The following is a 19,992-nucleotide window of genomic DNA, read 5'->3' on the forward strand; positions in this document are numbered from 1 at the left end:
CTAAAAAAACACATGTTCCTCATATTTCTGTGGCAGAAAGTTCTGGAATCTGAGAGGAGCCACAAATTTCCTTCCACCCAGCGTTCCCCCAAGTCTCCCGATAAAAAGGATACCTCACTTGCGTGGGTAGGCCTAGCGCCGGCGACAGGAAACACCCCAAAGCGCAACGTGGACACATCCAAAATTTTGGAAGAAAACAGAGGTGTTTTTTGCGAAGTGCCTACCTGTAGATTTTGGCCTCTAGCTCAGCCGGCACCTAGGTCAACCTACCAAACCTGTGCATTTCTGAAAACTAGAGACCTAGGGGAATCCAAGGAGGGGTGACTTGCGGGGCTCGGACCAGGTTCTGTTACCCAGAATCCTTTGCAAACCTCAAAATTTGGCTAAAAAAACACATGTTCCTCATATTTCTGTGGCAGAAAGTTCTGGAATCTGAGAGGAGCCACAAATTTCCTTCCACCCAGCGTTCCCCCAAGTCTCCCGATAAAAAGGATACCTCACTTGCGTGGGTAGGCCTAGCGCCAGCGACAGGAAACACCCCAAAGCGCAACGTGGACACATCCAAAATTTTGGAAGAAAACAGAGGTGTTTTTTGCGAAGTGCCTACCTGTAGATTTTGGCCTCTAGCTCAGCCGGCACCTAGGGAAACCTACCAAACCTGTGCATTTCTGAAAACTAGAGACCTAGGGGAATCCAAGGAGGGGTGACTTGCGGTGCGCGGACCAGGTTCTGTTACCCAGAATCCTTTGCAAACCTCAAAATTTGGCTAAAAAAACACATGTTCCTCACATTTCTGTGGCAGAAAGTTCTGGAATCTGAGAGGAACCACAAATTTCCTTCCACCCAGCGTTCCCCCAAGTCTCCCGATAAAAATGATACCTCACTTGCGTGGGTAGGCCTAGCGCCGGCGACAGGAAACACCCCAAAGCGCAACGTGGACACATCCAAAATTATGGAAGAAAACAGAGGTGTTTTTTGTGAAGTGCCTACCTGTAGATTTTGGCCTCTAGCTCAGCCGGCACCTAGGGAAACCTACCAAACCTGTGCATTTCTGAAAACTAGAGACCTAGGGGAATCCAAGGAGGGGTGACTTGCGGGGCTCGGACCAGGTTCTGTTACCCAGAATCCTTTGCAAACCTCAAAATTTGGCTAAAAAAACACATGTTCCTCACATTTCTGTGGCAGAAAGTTCTGGAATCTGAGAGGAGCCACAAATTTCCTTCCACCCAGCGTTCCCCCAAGTATCCCGATAAAAATGATACCTCACTTGCGTGGGTAGGCCTAGCGCCGGCGACAGGAAACACCCCAAAGCGCAACGTGGACACGTCCAAAATTTTGGAAGAAAACAGAGGTGTTTTTTGCGAAGTGCCTACCTGTAGATTTTGGCATCTAGCTCAACCGGCACCTAGGGAAACCTACCAATCCTGTGCATTTCTGAAAACTAGAGACCTAGGGGAATCCAAGATGGGGTGACTTGCGGGGCTCGGACCAGGTTCTGTTACCCAGAATCCTTTGCAAACCTCAAAATTTGGGTAAATAAACATATGTTCCTCACATTTCTGTGGCAGAAAGTTCTGGAATCTGAGAGGAGCCACAAATTTCCTTCCACCCTGCGTTCCCCCAAGTCTCCCGATAAAAATGGTACCTCACTTGCGTGGGTAGGCCTAGCGCCGGCGACAGGAAACACCCCAAAGCGCAACGTGGACACGTCCAAAATTTTGGAAGAAAACAGAGGTGTTTTTTGCGAAGTGCCTACCTGTAGATTTTGGCCTCTAGCTCAGCAGGCACCTAGGGAAACCTACCAAACCTGTGCATTTCTGAAAACTAGAGACCTAGGGGAATCCAAGATGGGGTGACTTGCGGGGCTCAGACCAGTTTCTGTTACCCAGAATCCTTTGCAAACCTCAAAATTTGGCTCAAAAAACACATGTTCCTCACATTTCTGTGGCAGAAAGTTCTGGAATCTGAGAGGAACCACAAATTTCCTTCCACCCAGCGTTCCCCCAAGTCTCCCGATAAAAATGATACCTCACTTGTGTGGGTAGGCCTAGCGCCAGCGACAGGAAACACCCCAAATCGCAACGTGGACACATCCAAAATTATGGAAGAAAACACAGGTGTTTTTTGCGAAGTGCCTACCGGTAGATTTTGGCCTCTAGCTCAGCCGGCACCTAGGGAAACCTACCAAACCTGTGCATTTCTGAAAACTAGAGACATAGGGGAATCCAAGGAGGGGTGACTTGCGGGGCTCGGACCAGGTTCTGTTACCCAGAATCCTTTGAAAACCTGAAAATTTGGCTAAAAAAACACATGTTCCTCACATTTCTGTGGCAGAAAGTTCTGGAATCTGAGAGGAGCCACAAATTTCCTTCCACCCAGCGTTCCCCCAAGTCTCCCGATAAAAATGATACCTCACTTGCGTGGGTAGGCCTAGCGCCAGCGACAGGAAACACCCCAAAGCGCAACGTGGACACATCCAAAATTATGGAAGAAAACAGAGGTGTTTTTTGCGAAGTGCCTACCTGTAGATTTTGGCCTCTAGCTCAGCTGGCACCTAGGGAAACCTACCAAACCTGTGCATTTCTGAAAACTAGAGACCTAGGGGAATCCAAGGAGGGGTGCCTTGCGGGGCTCGGACCAGGTTCTGTTACCCAGAATCCTTTGCAAACCTCAAAATTTGGGTAAATAAACACATGTTCCTCACATTTCTGTGGCAGTAAGTTCTGGAATCTGAGAGGAGTCACAAATTTCCTTCCACCCTGCGTTCCCCCAAGTCTCCCGATAAAAATGGTACCTCACTTGCGTGGGTAGGCCTAGCGCCGGCGACAGGAAACACCCCAAAGCGCAACGTGGACACGTCCAAAATTTTGGAAGAAAACAGAGGTGTTTTTTGCGAAGTGCCTACCTGTAGATTTTGGCCTCTAGCTCAGCAGGCACCTAGGGAAACCTACCAAACCTGTGCATTTCTGAAAACTAGAGACCTAGGGGAATCCAAGATGGAGTGACTTGCGGGGCTCAGACCAGTTTCTGTTACCCAGAATCCTTTGCAAACCTCAAAATTTGGCTCAAAAAACACATGTTCCTCACATTTCTGTGGCAGAAAGTTCTGGAATCTGAGAGGAACCACAAATTTCCTTCCACCCAGCGTTCCCCCAAGTCTCCCGATAAAAATGATACCTCACTTGCGTGGGTAGGCCTAGCGCCAGCGACAGGAAACACCCCAAATCGCAACGTGGACACATCCAAAATTATGGAAGAAAACACAGGTGTTTTTTGCGAAGTGCCTACCGGTAGATTTTGGCCTCTAGCTCAGCCGGCACCTAGGGAAACCTACCAAACCTGTGCATTTCTGAAAACTAGAGACCTAGGGGAATCCAAGGAGGGGTGACTTGCGGGGCTCGGACCAGGTTCTCTTACCCAGAATCCTTTGCAAACCTCAAAATTTGGCTAAAAAACACATGTTCCTCACATTTCTGTGGCAGAAAGTTCTGGAATCGGAGAGGAGCCACAAATGTCCTTCCATCCAGCGTTCCCCCAAGTCTCCCGATAAACATTATACCTCACTTGCGTGGGTAGGCCTAGCGCCGGCGACAGGAAACACCCCAAAGCGCAACGTGGACACGTCCAAAATTTTGGAAGAAAACAGAGGTGTTTTTTGCGAAGTGCCTACCTGTAGATTTTGGCCTCTAGCTCAGCCTGCACCTAGGGAAACGTACCAAACCTGTGCATTTCTGAAAACTAGAGACCTAGGGGAATCCAAGGAGGGGTGACTTGCGGGGCTCGGACCAGGTTCTGTTACCCAGAATCCTTTGCAAACCTCAAAATTTGGCTAAAAAAACACATGTTCCTCACATTTCTGTGGCAGAAAGTACTGGAATCTGAGAGGAGCCACAAATTTCCTTCCACCCAGCGTTCCCCCAAGTCTCCCGATAAAAATTATACCTCACTTGCGTGGGTAGGCCTAGCGCCAGCGACAGGAAACACCCCAAATCGCAACGTGGACACGTCCAAAATTTTGGAAGAAAACAGAGGTGTTTTTTGCGAAGTGCCTACCTGTAGATTTTGGCCTCTAGCTCAGCCTGCACGTAGGGAAACGTACCAAACCTGTGCATTTCTGAAAACTAGAGACCTAGGGGAATCCAAGGAGGGGTGACTTGCGGGGCTCGGACCAGGTTCTGTTACCCAGAATCCTTTGCAAACCTCAAAATTTGGCTAAAAAAACACATGTTCCTCACATTTCTGTGGCAGAAAGTTCTGGAATCTGAGAGGAGCCACAAATTTCCTTCCACCCAGCGTTCCCCCAAGTCTCCCGATAAAAATGATACCTCACTTGCGTGGGTAGGCCTAGCGCCAGCGACAGGAAACACCCCAAATCGCAACGTGGACACATCCAAAATTATGGAAGAAAACACAGGTGTTTTTTGCGAAGTGCCTACCTGTAGATTTTGGCCTCTAGCTCAGCCGGCACCTAGGGAAACCTACCAAACCTGTGCATTTCTGAAAACTAGAGACCTAGGGGAATCCAAGGAGGGGTGACTTGCGGGGCTCGGACCAGGTTCTGTTACCCAGAATCCTTTGCAAACCTCAAAATTTGGCTCAAAAAACACATGTTCCTCACATTTCTGTGGCAGAAAGTTCTGGAATCTGAGAGGAACCACAAATTTCCTTCCACCCAGCGTTCCCCCAAGTCTCCCGATAAAAATGATACCTCACTTGCGTGGGTAGGCCTAGCGCCAGCGACAGGAAACACCCCAAATCGCAACGTGGACACATCCAAAATTATGGAAGAAAACACAGGTGTTTTTTGCGAAGTGCCTACCGGTAGATTTTGGCCTCTAGCTCAGCCGGCACCTAGGGAAACCTACCAAACCTGTGCATTTCTGAAAACTAGAGACATAGGGGAATCCAAGGAGGGGTGACTTGCGGGGCTCGGACCAGGTTCTGTTACCCAGAATCCTTTGCAAACCTGAAAATTTGGCTAAAAAAACACATGTTCCTCACATTTCTGTGGCAGAAAGTTCTGGAATCTGAGAGGAGCCACAAATTTCCTTCCACCCAGCGTTCCCCCAAGTCTCCCGATAAAAATGATACCTCACTTGCGTGGGTAGGCCTAGCGCCAGCGACAGGAAACACCCCAAAGCGCTACGTGGACACATCCAAAATTATGGAAGAAAACAGAGGTGTTTTTTGCGAAGTGCCTACCTGTAGATTTTGGCCTCTAGCTCAGCCGGCACCTAGGGAAACCTACCAAACCTGTGCATTTCTGAAAAATAGAGACCTAGGGGAATCCAAGGAGGGGTGCCTTGCGGGGCTCGGACCAGGTTCTGTTACCCAGAATCCTTTGCAAACCTCAAAATTTGGGTAAATAAACACATGTTCCTCACATTTCTGTGGCAGTAAGTTCTGGAATCTGAGAGGAGCCACAAATTTCCTTCCACCCTGCGTTCCCCCAAGTCTCCCGATAAAAATGGTACCTCACTTGCGTGGGTAGGCCTAGCGCCGGCGACAGGAAACACCCCAAAGCGCAACGTGGACACGTCCAAAATTTTGGAAGAAAACAGAGGTGTTTTTTGCGAAGTGCCTACCTGTAGATTTTGGCCTCTAGCTCAGCAGGCACCTAGGGAAACCTACCAAACCTGTGCATTTCTGAAAACTAGAGACCTAGGGGAATCCAAGATGGGGTGACTTGCGGGGCTCAGACCAGTTTCTGTTACCCAGAATCCTTTGCAAACCTCAAAATTTGGCTCAAAAAACACATGTTCCTCACATTTCTGTGGCAGAAAGTTCTGGAATCTGAGAGGAACCACAAATTTCCTTCCACCCAGCGTTCCCCCAAGTCTCCCGATAAAAATGATACCTCACTTGCGTGGGTAGGCCTAGCGCCAGCGACAGTAAACACCCCAAATCGCAACGTGGACACATCCAAAATTATGGAAGAAAACACAGGTGTTTTTTGCGAAGTGCCTACCGGTAGATTTTGGCCTCTAGCTCAGCCGGCACCTAGGGAAACCTACCAAACCTGTGCATTTCTGAAAACTAGAGACCTAGGGGAATCCAAGGAGGGGTGACTTGCGGGGCTCGGACCAGGATCTCTTACCCAGAATCCTTTGCAAACCTCAAAATTTGGCTAAAAAACACATGTTCCTCACATTTCTGTGGCAGAAAGTTCTGGAATCGGAGAGGAGCCACAAATGTCCTTCCATCCAGCGTTCCCCCAAGTCTCCCGATAAACATTATACCTCACTTGCGTGGGTAGGCCTAGCGCCGGCGACAGGAAACACCCCAAAGCGCAACGTGGACACATCCAAAATTTTGGAAGAAAACAGAGGTGTTTTTTGCGAAGTGCCTACCTGTAGATTTTGGCCTCTAGCTCAGCCTGCACGTAGGGAAACGTACCAAACCTGTGCATTTCTGAAAACTAGAGACCTAGGGGAATCCAAGGAGGGGTGACTTGCGGGGCTCGGACCAGGTTCTGTTACCCAGAATCCTTTGCAAACCTCAAAATTTGGCTAAAAAAACACATGTTCCTCACATTTCTGTGGCAGAAAGTTCTGGAATCTGAGAGGAGCCACAAATTTCCTTCCACCCAGCGTTCCCCCAAGTCTCCCGATAAAAATGATACCTCACTTGCGTGGGTAGGCCTAGCGCCAGCGACAGGAAACACCCCAAATCGCAACGTGGACACATCCAAAATTATGGAAGAAAACACAGGTGTTTTTTGCGAAGTGCCTACCTGTAGATTTTGGCCTCTAGCTCAGCCGGCACCTAGGGAAACCTACCAAACCTGTGCATTTCTGAAAACTAGAGACCTAGGGGAATCCAAGATGGGGTGACTTGCGGGGCTCGGACCAGGTTCTGTTACCCAGAATCCTTTGCAAACCTAAAAATTTGGCTAAAAAAACACATGTTCCTCATATTTCTGTGACAGAAAGTTCTGGAATCTGAGAGGAGCCACAAATTTCCTTCCACCCAGCGTTCCCCCAAGTCTCCCGATAAAAATGATACCTCACTTGCGTGGGTAGGCCTAGCGCCAGCGACAGGAAACACCCCAAAGCGCAACGTGGACACATCCAAAATTATGGAAGAAAACAGAGGTGCTTTTTGCGAAGTGCCTACCTGTAGATTTTGGCCTCTAGCTCAGCCGGCACCTAGGGAAACCTACCAAACCTGTGCATTTCTGAAAACTAGAGACCTAGGGGAATCCAAGGAGGGGTGACTTGCGGGGCTCGGACCAGGTTCTGTTACCCAGAATCCTTTGCAAACCTCAAAATTTGGCTTAAAAAACACATGTTCCTCACATTTCTGTGGCAGAAAGTTCTGGAATCTGAGAGGAGCCACAAATTTCCTTCCACCCAGCGTTTCCCCAAGTCTCCCGATAAAAATGATACCTCACTTGCGTGGGTAGGCCTAGAGCCAGCGACAGGAAACACCCCAAAGCGCAACGTGGACACATCAAAAATTATGGAAGAAAACAGAGGTGTTTTTTGCGAAGTGCCTACCTGTAGATTTTGGCCTCTAGCTCAGCCGGCACCTAGGGAAACCTACCAAACCTGTGCATTTCTGAAAACTAGAGACCTAGGGGAATCCAAGATGGGGTGACTTGCGGGGCTCAGACCAGGTTCTGTTACCCAGAATCCTTTGCAAACCTCAAAATTTGGCTAAAAAAACACATGTTCCTCATATTTCTGTGGCAGAAAGTTCTGGAATCTGAGAGGAGCCACAAATTTCCTTCCACCCAGCGTTCCCCCAAGTCTCCCGATAAAAATGATACCTCACTTGCGTGGGTAGGCCTAGCGCCAGCGACAGGAAACACCCCAAAGCGCAACGTGGACACATCCAAAATTATGGAAGAAAACAGAGGTGCTTTTTGCGAAGTGCCTACCTGTAGATTTTGGCCTCTAGCTCAGCCGGCACCTAGGGAAACCTACCAAACCTGTGCATTTCTGAAAACTAGAGACCTAGGGGAATCCAAGGAGGGGTGACTTGCGGGGCTCGGACCAGGTTCTGTTACCCAGAATCCTTTGCAAACCTCAAAATTTGGCTTAAAATCCTCACATTTCTGTGGCAGAAAGTTCTGGAATCTGAGAGGAGCCACAAATTTCCTTCCACCCAGCGTTCCCCCAAGTCTCCCGATAAAAATGATACCTCACTTGCGTGGGTAGGCCTAGCGCCAGCGACAGGAAACACCCCAAAGCGCAACGTGGACACATCCAAAATTATGGAAGAAAACAGAGGTGTTTTTTGCGAAGTGCCTACCTGTAGATTTTGGCCTCTAGCTCAGCCGGCACCTAGGGAAACCTACCAAACCTGTGCATTTCTGAAAACTAGAGACCTAGGGGAATCCAAGGAGGGGTGACTTGTGGGGCTCGGACCAGATTCTGTTACCCAGAATCCTTTGCAAACCTCAAAATTTGGCTAAAAAAACACATGTTCCTCATATTTCTGTGGCAGAAAGTTCTGGAATCTGAGAGGAGCCACAAATTTCCTTCCACCCAGTGTTCCCCCAAGTCTCCCGATAAAAATGATACCTCACTTGCGTGGGTAGGCCTAGCGCCAGCGACAGGAAACACCCCAAAGCGCAACGTGGACACATCCAAAATTATGGAAGAAAACAGAGGTGTTTTTTGCGAAGTGCCTACCTGTAGATTTTGGCCTCTAGCTCAGCCGGCACCTAGGGAAACCTACCAAACCTGTGCATTTCTGAAAACTAGAGACCTAGGGGAATCCAAGGAGGGGTGACTTGTGGGGCTCGGACCAGGTTCTGTTACCCAGAATCCTTTGCAAACCTCAAAATTTGGCTAAAAAAACACATGTTCCTCATATTTCTGTGGCAGAAAGTTCTGGAATCTGAGAGGAGCCACAAATTTCCTTCCACCCAGCGTTCCCCCAAGTCTCCCGATAAAAAGTATACCTCACTTGCGTGGGTAGGCCTAGCGCCAGCGACAGGAAACACCCCAAAGCGCAACGTGGACACATCCAAAATTTTGGAAGAAAACAGAGGTGTTTTTTGCAAAGTGCTTACCTGTAGATTTTGGCCTCTAGCTCAGCCGGCACCTAGGGAAACCTACCAAACCTGTGCATTTCTGAAAACTAGAGACCTAGGGGAATCCAAGGAGGGGTGACTTGTGGGGCTCGGACCAGGTTCTGTTACCCAGAATCCTTTGCAAATCTCAAAATTTGGCTAAAAAAACACATGTTCCTCATATTTCTGTGGCAGAAAGTTCTGGAATCTGAGAGGAGCCACAAATTTCCTTCCACCCAGCGTTCCCCCAAGTCTCCCGATAAAAAGGATACCTCACTTGCGTGGGTAGGCCTAGCGCCAGCGACAGGAAACACCCCAAAGCGCAACGTGGACACATCCAAAATTTTGGAAGAAAACAGAGGTGTTTTTTGCGAAGTGCCTACCTGTAGATTTTGGCCTCTAGCTCAGCCGGCACCTAGGGAAACCTACCAAACCTGTGCATTTCTGAAAACTAGAGACCTAGGGGAATCCAAGGAGGGGTGACTTGCGGTGCGCGGACCAGGTTCTGTTACCCAGAATCCTTTGCAAACCTCAAAATTTGGCTAAAAAAACACATGTTCCTCACATTTCTGTGGCAGAAAGTTCTGGAATCTGAGAGGAACCACAAATTTCCTTCCACCCAGCGTTCCCCCAAGTCTCCCGATACAAATGATACCTCACTTGCGTGGGTAGGCCTAGCGTCGGCGACAGGAAACACCCCAAAGCGCAACGTGGACACATCCAAAATTATGGAAGAAAACAGAGGTGTTTTTTGCGAAGTGCCTACCTGTAGATTTTGGCCTCTAGCTCAGCCGGCACCTAGGGAAACCTACCAAACCTGTGCATTTCTGAAAACTAGAGACCTAGGGGAATCCAAGGAGGGGTGACTTGCGGGGCTCGGACCAGGTTCTGTTACCCAGAATCCTTTGCAAACCTCAAAATTTGGCTAAAAAAACACATGTTCCTCACATTTCTGTGGCAGAAAGTTCTGGAATCTGAGAGGAGCCACAAATTTCCTTCCACCCAGCGTTCCCCCAAGTCTCCCGATAAAAATGATACCTCACTTGCGTGGGTAGGCCTAGCGCCAGCGACAGGAAACACCCCAAAGCGCAACGTGGACACGTCCAAAATTTTGGAAGAAAACAGAGGTGTTTTTTGCGAAGTGCCTACCTGTAGATTTTGGCCTCTAGCTCAGCCGGCACCTAGGGAAACCTACCAAACCTGTGCATTTCTGAAAACTAGAGACCTAGGGGAATCCAAGGAGGGGTGACTTGCGGGGCTCGGACCAAGTTCTGTTACCCAGAATCCTTTGCAAACCTCAAAATTTGGCTAAAAAACACATGTTCCTCACATTTCTGTGGCAGAAAGTTCTGGAATCTGAGAGGAGCCACAAATTTCATTCCACCCAGCGTTCCCCCAAGTCTTCCGATAAAAATGATACCTCACTTGCGTGGGTAGGCCTATCGACGGCGACAGGAAACACCCCAAAGCGCAACGTGGACACGTCCAAAATTATGGAAGAAAACAGAGGTGTTTTTTGCGAAGTGCCTACCTGTAGATTTTGGCCTCTAGCTCAGCCGGCACCTAGGGAAACCTACCAAACCTGTGCATTTCTGAAAACTAGAGACCTAGGGGAATCCAAGGAGGGGTGACTTGCGGGGCTCGGACCAGGTTCTGTTACCCAGAATCCTTTGCAAACCTCAAAATTTGGCTAAAAAACACATGTTCCTCACATTTCTGTGGCAGAAAGTTCTGGAATCTGAGAGGAGCCACAAATTTCCTTCCACCCAGCGTTCCCCCAAGTCTTCCGATAAAAATGATACCTCACTTGCGTGGGTAGGCCTAGCGCCAGCGACAGGAAACACCCCAAAGCGCAACGTGGACACGTCCAAAATTTTGGAAGAAAACAGAGGTGTTTTTTGCGAAGTGCCTACCTGTAGATTTTGGCCTCTAGCTCAGCCGGCACCTAGGGAAACCTACCAAACCTGTGCATTTCTGAAAACTAGAGACCTAGGGGAATCCAAGGAGGGGTGACTTGCGGGGCTCGGACCAAGTTCTGCTACCCAGAATCCTTTGCAAACCTCAAAATTTGGCTAAAAAACACATGTTCCTCACATTTCTGTGGCAGAAAGTTCTGGAATCTGAGAGGAGCCACAAATTTCATTCCACCCAGCGTTCCCCCAAGTCTTCCGATAAAAATGATACCTCACTTGCGTGGGTAGGCCTATCGACGGCGACAGGAAACACCCCAAAGCGCAACGTGGACACATCCAAAATTATGGAAGAAAACAGAGGTGTTTTTTGCGAAGTGCCTACCTGTAGATTTTGGCCTCTAGCTCAGCCGGCACCTAGGGAAACCTACCAAACCTGTGCATTTCTGAAAACTAGAGACCTAGGGGAATCCAAGGAGGGGTGACTTGCGGGGCTCGGACCAGGTTCTGTTACCCAGAATCCTTTGCAAACCTCAAAATTTGGCTAAAAAAACACATGTTCCTCACATTTCTGTGGCAGAAAGTTCTGGAATCTGAGAGGAGCCACAAATTTCCTTCCACCCAGCGTTCCCCCAAGTCTCCCGATAAAAGTGATACCTCACTTGCGTGGGTAGGCCTAGCGCCAGCGACAGGAAACACCCCAAAGCGCAACGTGGACACGTCCAAAATTTTGGAAGAAAACAGAGGTGTTTTTTGCGAAGTGCCTACCTGTAGATTTTGGCCTCTAGCTCAGCCGGCACCTAGGGAAACCTACCAAACCTGTGCATTTCTGAAAACTAGAGACCTAGGGGAATCCAAGGAGGGGTGACTTGCGGGGCTCGGACCAGGTTCTGTTACCCAGAATCCTTTGCAAACCTCAAAATTTGGCTAAAAAACACATGTTCCTCACATTTCTGTGGCAGAAAGTTCTGGAATCTGAGAGGAGCCACAAATTTCCTTCCACCCAGCGTTCCCCCAAGTCTTCCGATAAAAATGATACCTCACTTGCGTGGGTAGGCCGAGCGCCAGCGACAGGAAACACCCCAAAGCGCAACGTGGACACATCCAAAATTTTGGAAGAAAACAGAGGTGTTTTTTGCGAAGTGCCTACCTGTAGATTTTGGCCTCTAGCTCAGCCGGCACCTAGGGAAACCTACCAAACCTGTGCATTTCTGAAAACTAGAGACCTAGAGGAATCCAAGGAAGGGTGACTTGCGGGGCTCGGACCAGGTTCTGTTACCCAGAATCCTTTGCAAACCTCACAATTTGGCTAAAAAAACACATGTTCCTCACATTTCTGTGGCAGAAAGTTCTGGAATCTGAGAAGAGCCACAAATTTCCTTCCACCCTGCGTTCCCCCATGTCTCCAGATAAAAATGATACCTTACTTGCGTGGGTAGGCCTAGCGCCAGTGACAGGAAACACCCCAAATCGCAACGTGGACACATCAAAAATGAGGGAAGAAAACACAGGTGTTTTTTGCGAAGTGCCTACCTGTAGATTTTGGCCTCTAGCTCAGCCGGCACCTAGGGAAACCTACCAAACCTGTGCATTTCTGAAAACTAGAGACCTAGGGGAATCCAAGGAGGGGTGACTTGTGGGGCTCGGACCAGGTTCTGTTACCCAGAATCCTTTGCAAACCTCAAAATTTGGCTATAAAAACACATGTTCCTCATATTTCTGTGGCAGAAAGTTCTGGAATCTGAGAGGAGCCACTAATTTCCTTCCACCCAGCGTTCCCCCAAGTCTCCCGATAAAAATGATACCTCACTTGCGTGGGTAGGCCTAGCGCCAGCGACAGGAAACACCCCAAAGCGCAACGTGGACACATCCAAAATTATGGAAGAAAACAGAGGTGCTTTTTGCGAAGTGCCTACCTGTAGATTTTGGCCCCTAGCTCAGCCGGCACCTAGGGAAACCTACCAAACCTGTGCATTTCTGAAAACTAGAGACCTAGGGGAATCCAAGGAGGGGTGACTTGCGGGGCTCGGACCAGGTTCTGTTACCCAGAATCCTTTGCAAACCTCAAAATTTGGCTTAAAAAACACATGTTCCTCACATTTCTGTGGCAGAAAGTTCTGGAATCTGAGAGGAGCCACAAATTTCCTTCCACCCAGCGTTTCCCCAAGTCTCCCGATAAAAATGATACCTCACTTGCGTGGGTAGGCCTAGAGCCAGCGACAGGAAACACCCCAAAGCGCAACGTGGACACATCAAAAATTATGGAAGAAAACAGAGGTGTTTTTTGCGAAGTGCCTACCTGTAGATTTTGGCCTCTAGCTCAGCCGGCACCTAGGGAAACCTACCAAACCTGTGCATTTCTGAAAACTAGAGACCTAGGGGAATCCAAGATGGGGTGACTTGCGGGGCTCAGACCAGGTTCTGTTACCCAGAATCCTTTGCAAACCTCAAAATTTGGCTAAAAAAACACATGTTCCTCATATTTCTGTGGCAGAAAGTTCTGGAATCTGAGAGGAGCCACAAATTTCCTTCCACCCAGCGTTCCCCCAAGTCTCCCGATAAAAATGATACCTCACTTGCGTGGGTAGGCCTAGCGCCAGCGACAGGAAACACCCCAAAGCGCAACGTGGACACATCCAAAATTATGGAAGAAAACAGAGGTGCTTTTTGCGAAGTGCCTACCTGTAGATTTTGGCCTCTAGCTCAGCCGGCACCTAGGGAAACCTACCAAACCTGTGCATTTCTGAAAACTAGAGACCTAGGGGAATCCAAGGAGGGGTGACTTGCGGGGCTCGGACCAGGTTATGTTACCCAGAATCCTTTGCAAACCTCAAAATTTGGCTTAAAATCCTCACATTTCTGTGGCAGAAAGTTCTGGAATTTGAGAGGAGCCACAAATTTCCTTCCACCCAGCGTTCCCCCAAGTCTCCCGATAAAAATGATACCTCACTTGCGTGGGTAGGCCTAGCGCCAGCGACAGGAAACACCCCAAAGCGCAACGTGGACACATCCAAAATTATGGAAGAAAACAGAGGTGTTTTTTGCGAAGTGCCTACCTGTAGATTTTGGCCTCTAGCTCAGCCGGCACCTAGGGAAACCTACCAAACCTGTGCATTTCTGAAAACTAGAGACCTAGGGGAATCCAAGGAGGGGTGACTTGTGGGGCTCGGACCAGATTCTGTTACCCAGAATCCTTTGCAAACCTCAAAATTTGGCTAAAAAAACACATGTTCCTCATATTTCTGTGGCAGAAAGTTCTGGAATCTGAGAGGAGCCACAAATTTCCTTCCACCCAGTGTTCCCCCAAGTCTCCCGATAAAAATGATACCTCACTTGCGTGGGTAGGCCTAGCGCCAGCGACAGGAAACACCCCAAAGCGCAACGTGGACACATCCAAAATTATGGAAGAAAACAGAGGTGTTTTTTGCGAAGTGCCTACCTGTAGATTTTGGCCTCTAGCTCAGCCGGCACCTAGGGAAACCTACCAAACCTGTGCATTTCTGAAAACTAGAGACCTAGGGGAATCCAAGGAGGGGTGACTTGTGGGGCTCGGACCAGGTTCTGTTACCCAGAATCCTTTGCAAACCTCAAAATTTGGCTAAAAAAACACATGTTCCTCATATTTCTGTGGCAGAAAGTTCTGGAATCTGAGAGGAGCCACAAATTTCCTTCCACCCAGCGTTCCCCCAAGTCTCCCGATAAAAAGTATACCTCACTTGCGTGGGTAGGCCTAGCGCCAGCGACAGGAAACACCCCAAAGCGCAACGTGGACACATCCAAAATTTTGGAAGAAAACAGAGGTGTTTTTTGCAAAGTGCTTACCTGTAGATTTTGGCCTCTAGCTCAGCCGGCACCTAGGGAAACCTACCAAACCTGTGCATTTCTGAAAACTAGAGACCTAGGGGAATCCAAGGAGGGGTGACTTGTGGGGCTCGGACCAGGTTCTGTTACCCAGAATCCTTTGCAAATCTCAAAATTTGGCTAAAAAAACACATGTTCCTCATATTTCTGTGGCAGAAAGTTCTGGAATCTGAGAGGAGCCACAAATTTCCTTCCACCCAGCGTTCCCCCAAGTCTCCCGATAAAAAGGATACCTCACTTGCGTGGGTAGGCCTAGCGCCAGCGACAGGAAACACCCCAAAGCGCAACGTGGACACATCCAAAATTTTGGAAGAAAACAGAGGTGTTTTTTGCGAAGTGCCTACCTGTAGATTTTGGCCTCTAGCTCAGCCGGCACCTAGGGAAACCTACCAAACCTGTGCATTTCTGAAAACTAGAGACCTAGGGGAATCCAAGGAGGGGTGACTTGCGGGGCTCGGACCAAGTTCTGTTACCCAGAATCCTTTGCAAACCTCAAAATTTGGCTAAAAAACACATGTTCCTCACATTTCTGTGGCAGAAAGTTCTGGAATCTGAGAGGAGCCACAAATTTCATTCCACCCAGCGTTCCCCCAAGTCTTCCGATAAAAATGATACCTCACTTGCGTGGGTAGGCCTATCGACGGCGACAGGAAACACCCCAAAGCGCAACGTGGACACGTCCAAAATTATGGAAGAAAACAGAGGTGTTTTTTGCGAAGTGCCTACCTGTAGATTTTGGCCTCTAGCTCAGCCGGCACCTAGGGAAACCTACCAAACCTGTGCATTTCTGAAAACTAGAGACCTAGGGGAATCCAAGGAGGGGTGACTTGCGGGGCTCGGACCAGGTTCTGTTACCCAGAATCCTTTGCAAACCTCAAAATTTGGCTAAAAAACACATGTTCCTCACATTTCTGTGGCAGAAAGTTCTGGAATCTGAGAGGAGCCACAAATTTCCTTCCACCCAGCGTTCCCCCAAGTCTTCCGATAAAAATGATACCTCACTTGCGTGGGTAGGCCTAGCGCCAGCGACAGGAAACACCCCAAAGCGCAACGTGGACACGTCCAAAATTTTGGAAGAAAACAGAGGTGTTTTTTGCGAAGTGCCTACCTGTAGATTTTGGCCTCTAGCTCAGCCGGCACCTAGGGAAACCTACCAAACCTGTGCATTTCTGAAAACTAGAGACCTAGGGGAATCCAAGGAGGGGTGACTTGCGGGGCTCGGACCAAGTTCTGCTACCCAGAATCCTTTGCAAACCTCAAAATTTGGCTAAAAAACACATGTTCCTCACATTTCTGTGGCAGAAAGTTCTGGAATCTGAGAGGAGCCACAAATTTCATTCCACCCAGCGTTCCCCCAAGTCTTCCGATAAAAATGATACCTCACTTGCGTGGGTAGGCCTATCGACGGCGACAGGAAACACCCCAAAGCGCAACGTGGACACATCCAAAATTATGGAAGAAAACAGAGGTGTTTTTTGCGAAGTGCCTACCTGTAGATTTTGGCCTCTAGCTCAGCCGGCACCTAGGGAAACCTACCAAACCTGTGCATTTCTGAAAACTAGAGACCTAGGGGAATCCAAGGAGGGGTGACTTGCGGGGCTCGGACCAGGTTCTGTTACCCAGAATCCTTTGCAAACCTCAAAATTTGGCTAAAAAAACACATGTTCCTCACATTTCTGTGGCAGAAAGTTCTGGAATCTGAGAGGAGCCACAAATTTCCTTCCACCCAGCGTTCCCCCAAGTCTCCCGATAAAAGTGATACCTCACTTGCGTGGGTAGGCCTAGCGCCAGCGACAGGAAACACCCCAAAGCGCAACGTGGACACGTCCAAAATTTTGGAAGAAAACAGAGGTGTTTTTTGCGAAGTGCCTACCTGTAGATTTTGGCCTCTAGCTCAGCCGGCACCTAGGGAAACCTACCAAACCTGTGCATTTCTGAAAACTAGAGACCTAGGGGAATCCAAGGAGGGGTGACTTGCGGGGCTCGGACCAGGTTCTGTTACCCAGAATCCTTTGCAAACCTCAAAATTTGGCTAAAAAACACATGTTCCTCACATTTCTGTGGCAGAAAGTTCTGGAATCTGAGAGGAGCCACAAATTTCCTTCCACCCAGCGTTCCCCCAAGTCTTCCGATAAAAATGATACCTCACTTGCGTGGGTAGGCCGAGCGCCAGCGACAGGAAACACCCCAAAGCGCAACGTGGACACATCCAAAATTTTGGAAGAAAACAGAGGTGTTTTTTGCGAAGTGCCTACCTGTAGATTTTGGCCTCTAGCTCAGCCGGCACCTAGGGAAACCTACCAAACCTGTGCATTTCTGAAAACTAGAGACCTAGGGGAATCCAAGGAGGGGTGACTTGCGGGGCTCGGACCAGGTTCTGTTACCCAGAATCCTTTGCAAACCTCAAAATTTGGCTTAAAATCCTCACATTTCTGTGGCAGAAAGTTCTGGAATTTGAGAGGAGCCACAAATTTCCTTCCACCCAGCGTTCCCCCAAGTCTCCCGATAAAAATGATACCTCACTTGCGTGGGTAGGCCTAGCGCCAGCGACAGGAAACACCCCAAAGCGCAACGTGGACACATCCAAAATTATGGAAGAAAACAGAGGTGTTTTTTGCGAAGTGCCTACCTGTAGATTTTGGCCTCTAGCTCAGCCGGCACCTAGGGAAACCTACCAAACCTGTGCATTTCTGAAAACTAGAGACCTAGGGGAATCCAAGGAGGGGTGACTTGCGGGGCTCGGACCAAGTTCTGTTACCCAGAATCCTTTGCAAACCTCAAAATTTGGCTAAAAAACACATGTTCCTCACATTTCTGTGGCAGAAAGTTCTGGAATCTGAGAGGAGCCACAAATTTCATTCCACCCAGCGTTCCCCCAAGTCTTCCGATAAAAATGATACCTCACTTGCGTGGGTAGGCCTATCGACGGCGACAGGAAACACCCCAAAGCGCAACGTGGACACGTCCAAAATTATGGAAGAAAACAGAGGTGTTTTTTGCGAAGTGCCTACCTGTAGATTTTGGCCTCTAGCTCAGCCGGCACCTAGGGAAACCTACCAAACCTGTGCATTTCTGAAAACTAGAGACCTAGGGGAATCCAAGGAGGGGTGACTTGCGGGGCTCGGACCAGGTTCTGTTACCCAGAATCCTTTGCAAACCTCAAAATTTGGCTAAAAAACACATGTTCCTCACATTTCTGTGGCAGAAAGTTCTGGAATCTGAGAGGAGCCACAAATTTCCTTCCACCCAGCGTTCCCCCAAGTCTTCCGATAAAAATGATACCTCACTTGCGTGGGTAGGCCTAGCGCCAGCGACAGGAAACACCCCAAAGCGCAACGTGGACACGTCCAAAATTTTGGAAGAAAACAGAGGTGTTTTTTGCGAAGTGCCTACCTGTAGATTTTGGCCTCTAGCTCAGCCGGCACCTAGGGAAACCTACCAAACCTGTGCATTTCTGAAAACTAGAGACCTAGGGGAATCCAAGGAGGGGTGACTTGCGGGGCTCGGACCAAGTTCTGCTACCCAGAATCCTTTGCAAACCTCAAAATTTGGCTAAAAAACACATGTTCCTCACATTTCTGTGGCAGAAAGTTCTGGAATCTGAGAGGAGCCACAAATTTCATTCCACCCAGCGTTCCCCCAAGTCTTCCGATAAAAATGATACCTCACTTGCGTGGGTAGGCCTATCGACGGCGACAGGAAACACCCCAAAGCGCAACGTGGACACATCCAAAATTATGGAAGAAAACAGAGGTGTTTTTTGCGAAGTGCCTACCTGTAGATTTTGGCCTCTAGCTCAGCCGGCACCTAGGGAAACCTACCAAACCTGTGCATTTCTGAAAACTAGAGACCTAGGGGAATCCAAGGAGGGGTGACTTGCGGGGCTCGGACCAGGTTCTGTTACCCAGAATCCTTTGCAAACCTCAAAATTTGGCTAAAAAAACACATGTTCCTCACATTTCTGTGGCAGAAAGTTCTGGAATCTGAGAGGAGCCACAAATTTCCTTCCACCCAGCGTTCCCCCAAGTCTCCCGATAAAAGTGATACCTCACTTGCGTGGGTAGGCCTAGCGCCAGCGACAGGAAACACCCCAAAGCGCAACGTGGACACGTCCAAAATTTTGGAAGAAAACAGAGGTGTTTTTTGCGAAGTGCCTACCTGTAGATTTTGGCCTCTAGCTCAGCCGGCACCTAGGGAAACCTACCAAACCTGTGCATTTCTGAAAACTAGAGACCTAGGGGAATCCAAGGAGGGGTGACTTGCGGGGCTCGGACCAGGTTCTGTTACCCAGAATCCTTTGCAAACCTCAAAATTTGGCTAAAAAACACATGTTCCTCACATTTCTGTGGCAGAAAGTTCTGGAATCTGAGAGGAGCCACAAATTTCCTTCCACCCAGCGTTCCCCCAAGTCTTCCGATAAAAATGATACCTCACTTGCGTGGGTAGGCCGAGCGCCAGCGACAGGAAACACCCCAAAGCGCAACGTGGACACATCCAAAATTTTGGAAGAAAACAGAGGTGTTTTTTGCGAAGTGCCTACCTGTAGATTTTGGCCTCTAGCTCAGCCGGCACCTAGGGAAACCTACCAAACCTGTGCATTTCTGAAAACTAGAGACCTAGAGGAATCCAAGGAAGGGTGACTTGCGGGGCTCGGACCAGGTTCTGTTACCCAGAATCCTTTGCAAACCTCACAATTTGGCTAAAAAAACACATGTTCCTCACATTTCTGTGGCAGAAAGTTCTGGAATCTGAGAAGAGCCACAAATTTCCTTCCACCCTGCGTTCCCCCATGTCTCCAGATAAAAATGATACCTTACTTGCGTGGGTAGGCCTAGCGCCAGTGACAGGAAACACCCCAAATCGCAACGTGGACACATCAAAAATGAGGGAAGAAAACACAGGTGTTTTTTGCGAAGTGCCTACCTGTAGATTTTGGCCTCTAGCTCAGCCGGCACCTAGGGAAACCTACCAAACCTGTGCATTTCTGAAAACTAGAGACCTAGGGGAATCCAAGGAGGGGTGACTTGTGGGGCTCGGACCAGGTTCTGTTACCCAGAATCCTTTGCAAACCTCAAAATTTGGCTATAAAAACACATGTTCCTCATATTTCTGTGGCAGAAAGTTCTGGAATCTGAGAGGAGCCACAAATTTCCTTCCACCCAGCGTTCCCCCAAGTCTCCCGATAAAAATGATACCTCA

Source organism: Pleurodeles waltl, chromosome 2_2, assembly GCF_031143425.1.
Source record: "Pleurodeles waltl isolate 20211129_DDA chromosome 2_2, aPleWal1.hap1.20221129, whole genome shotgun sequence".
NCBI classification, from domain to species: domain Eukaryota; kingdom Metazoa; phylum Chordata; class Amphibia; order Caudata; family Salamandridae; genus Pleurodeles; species Pleurodeles waltl.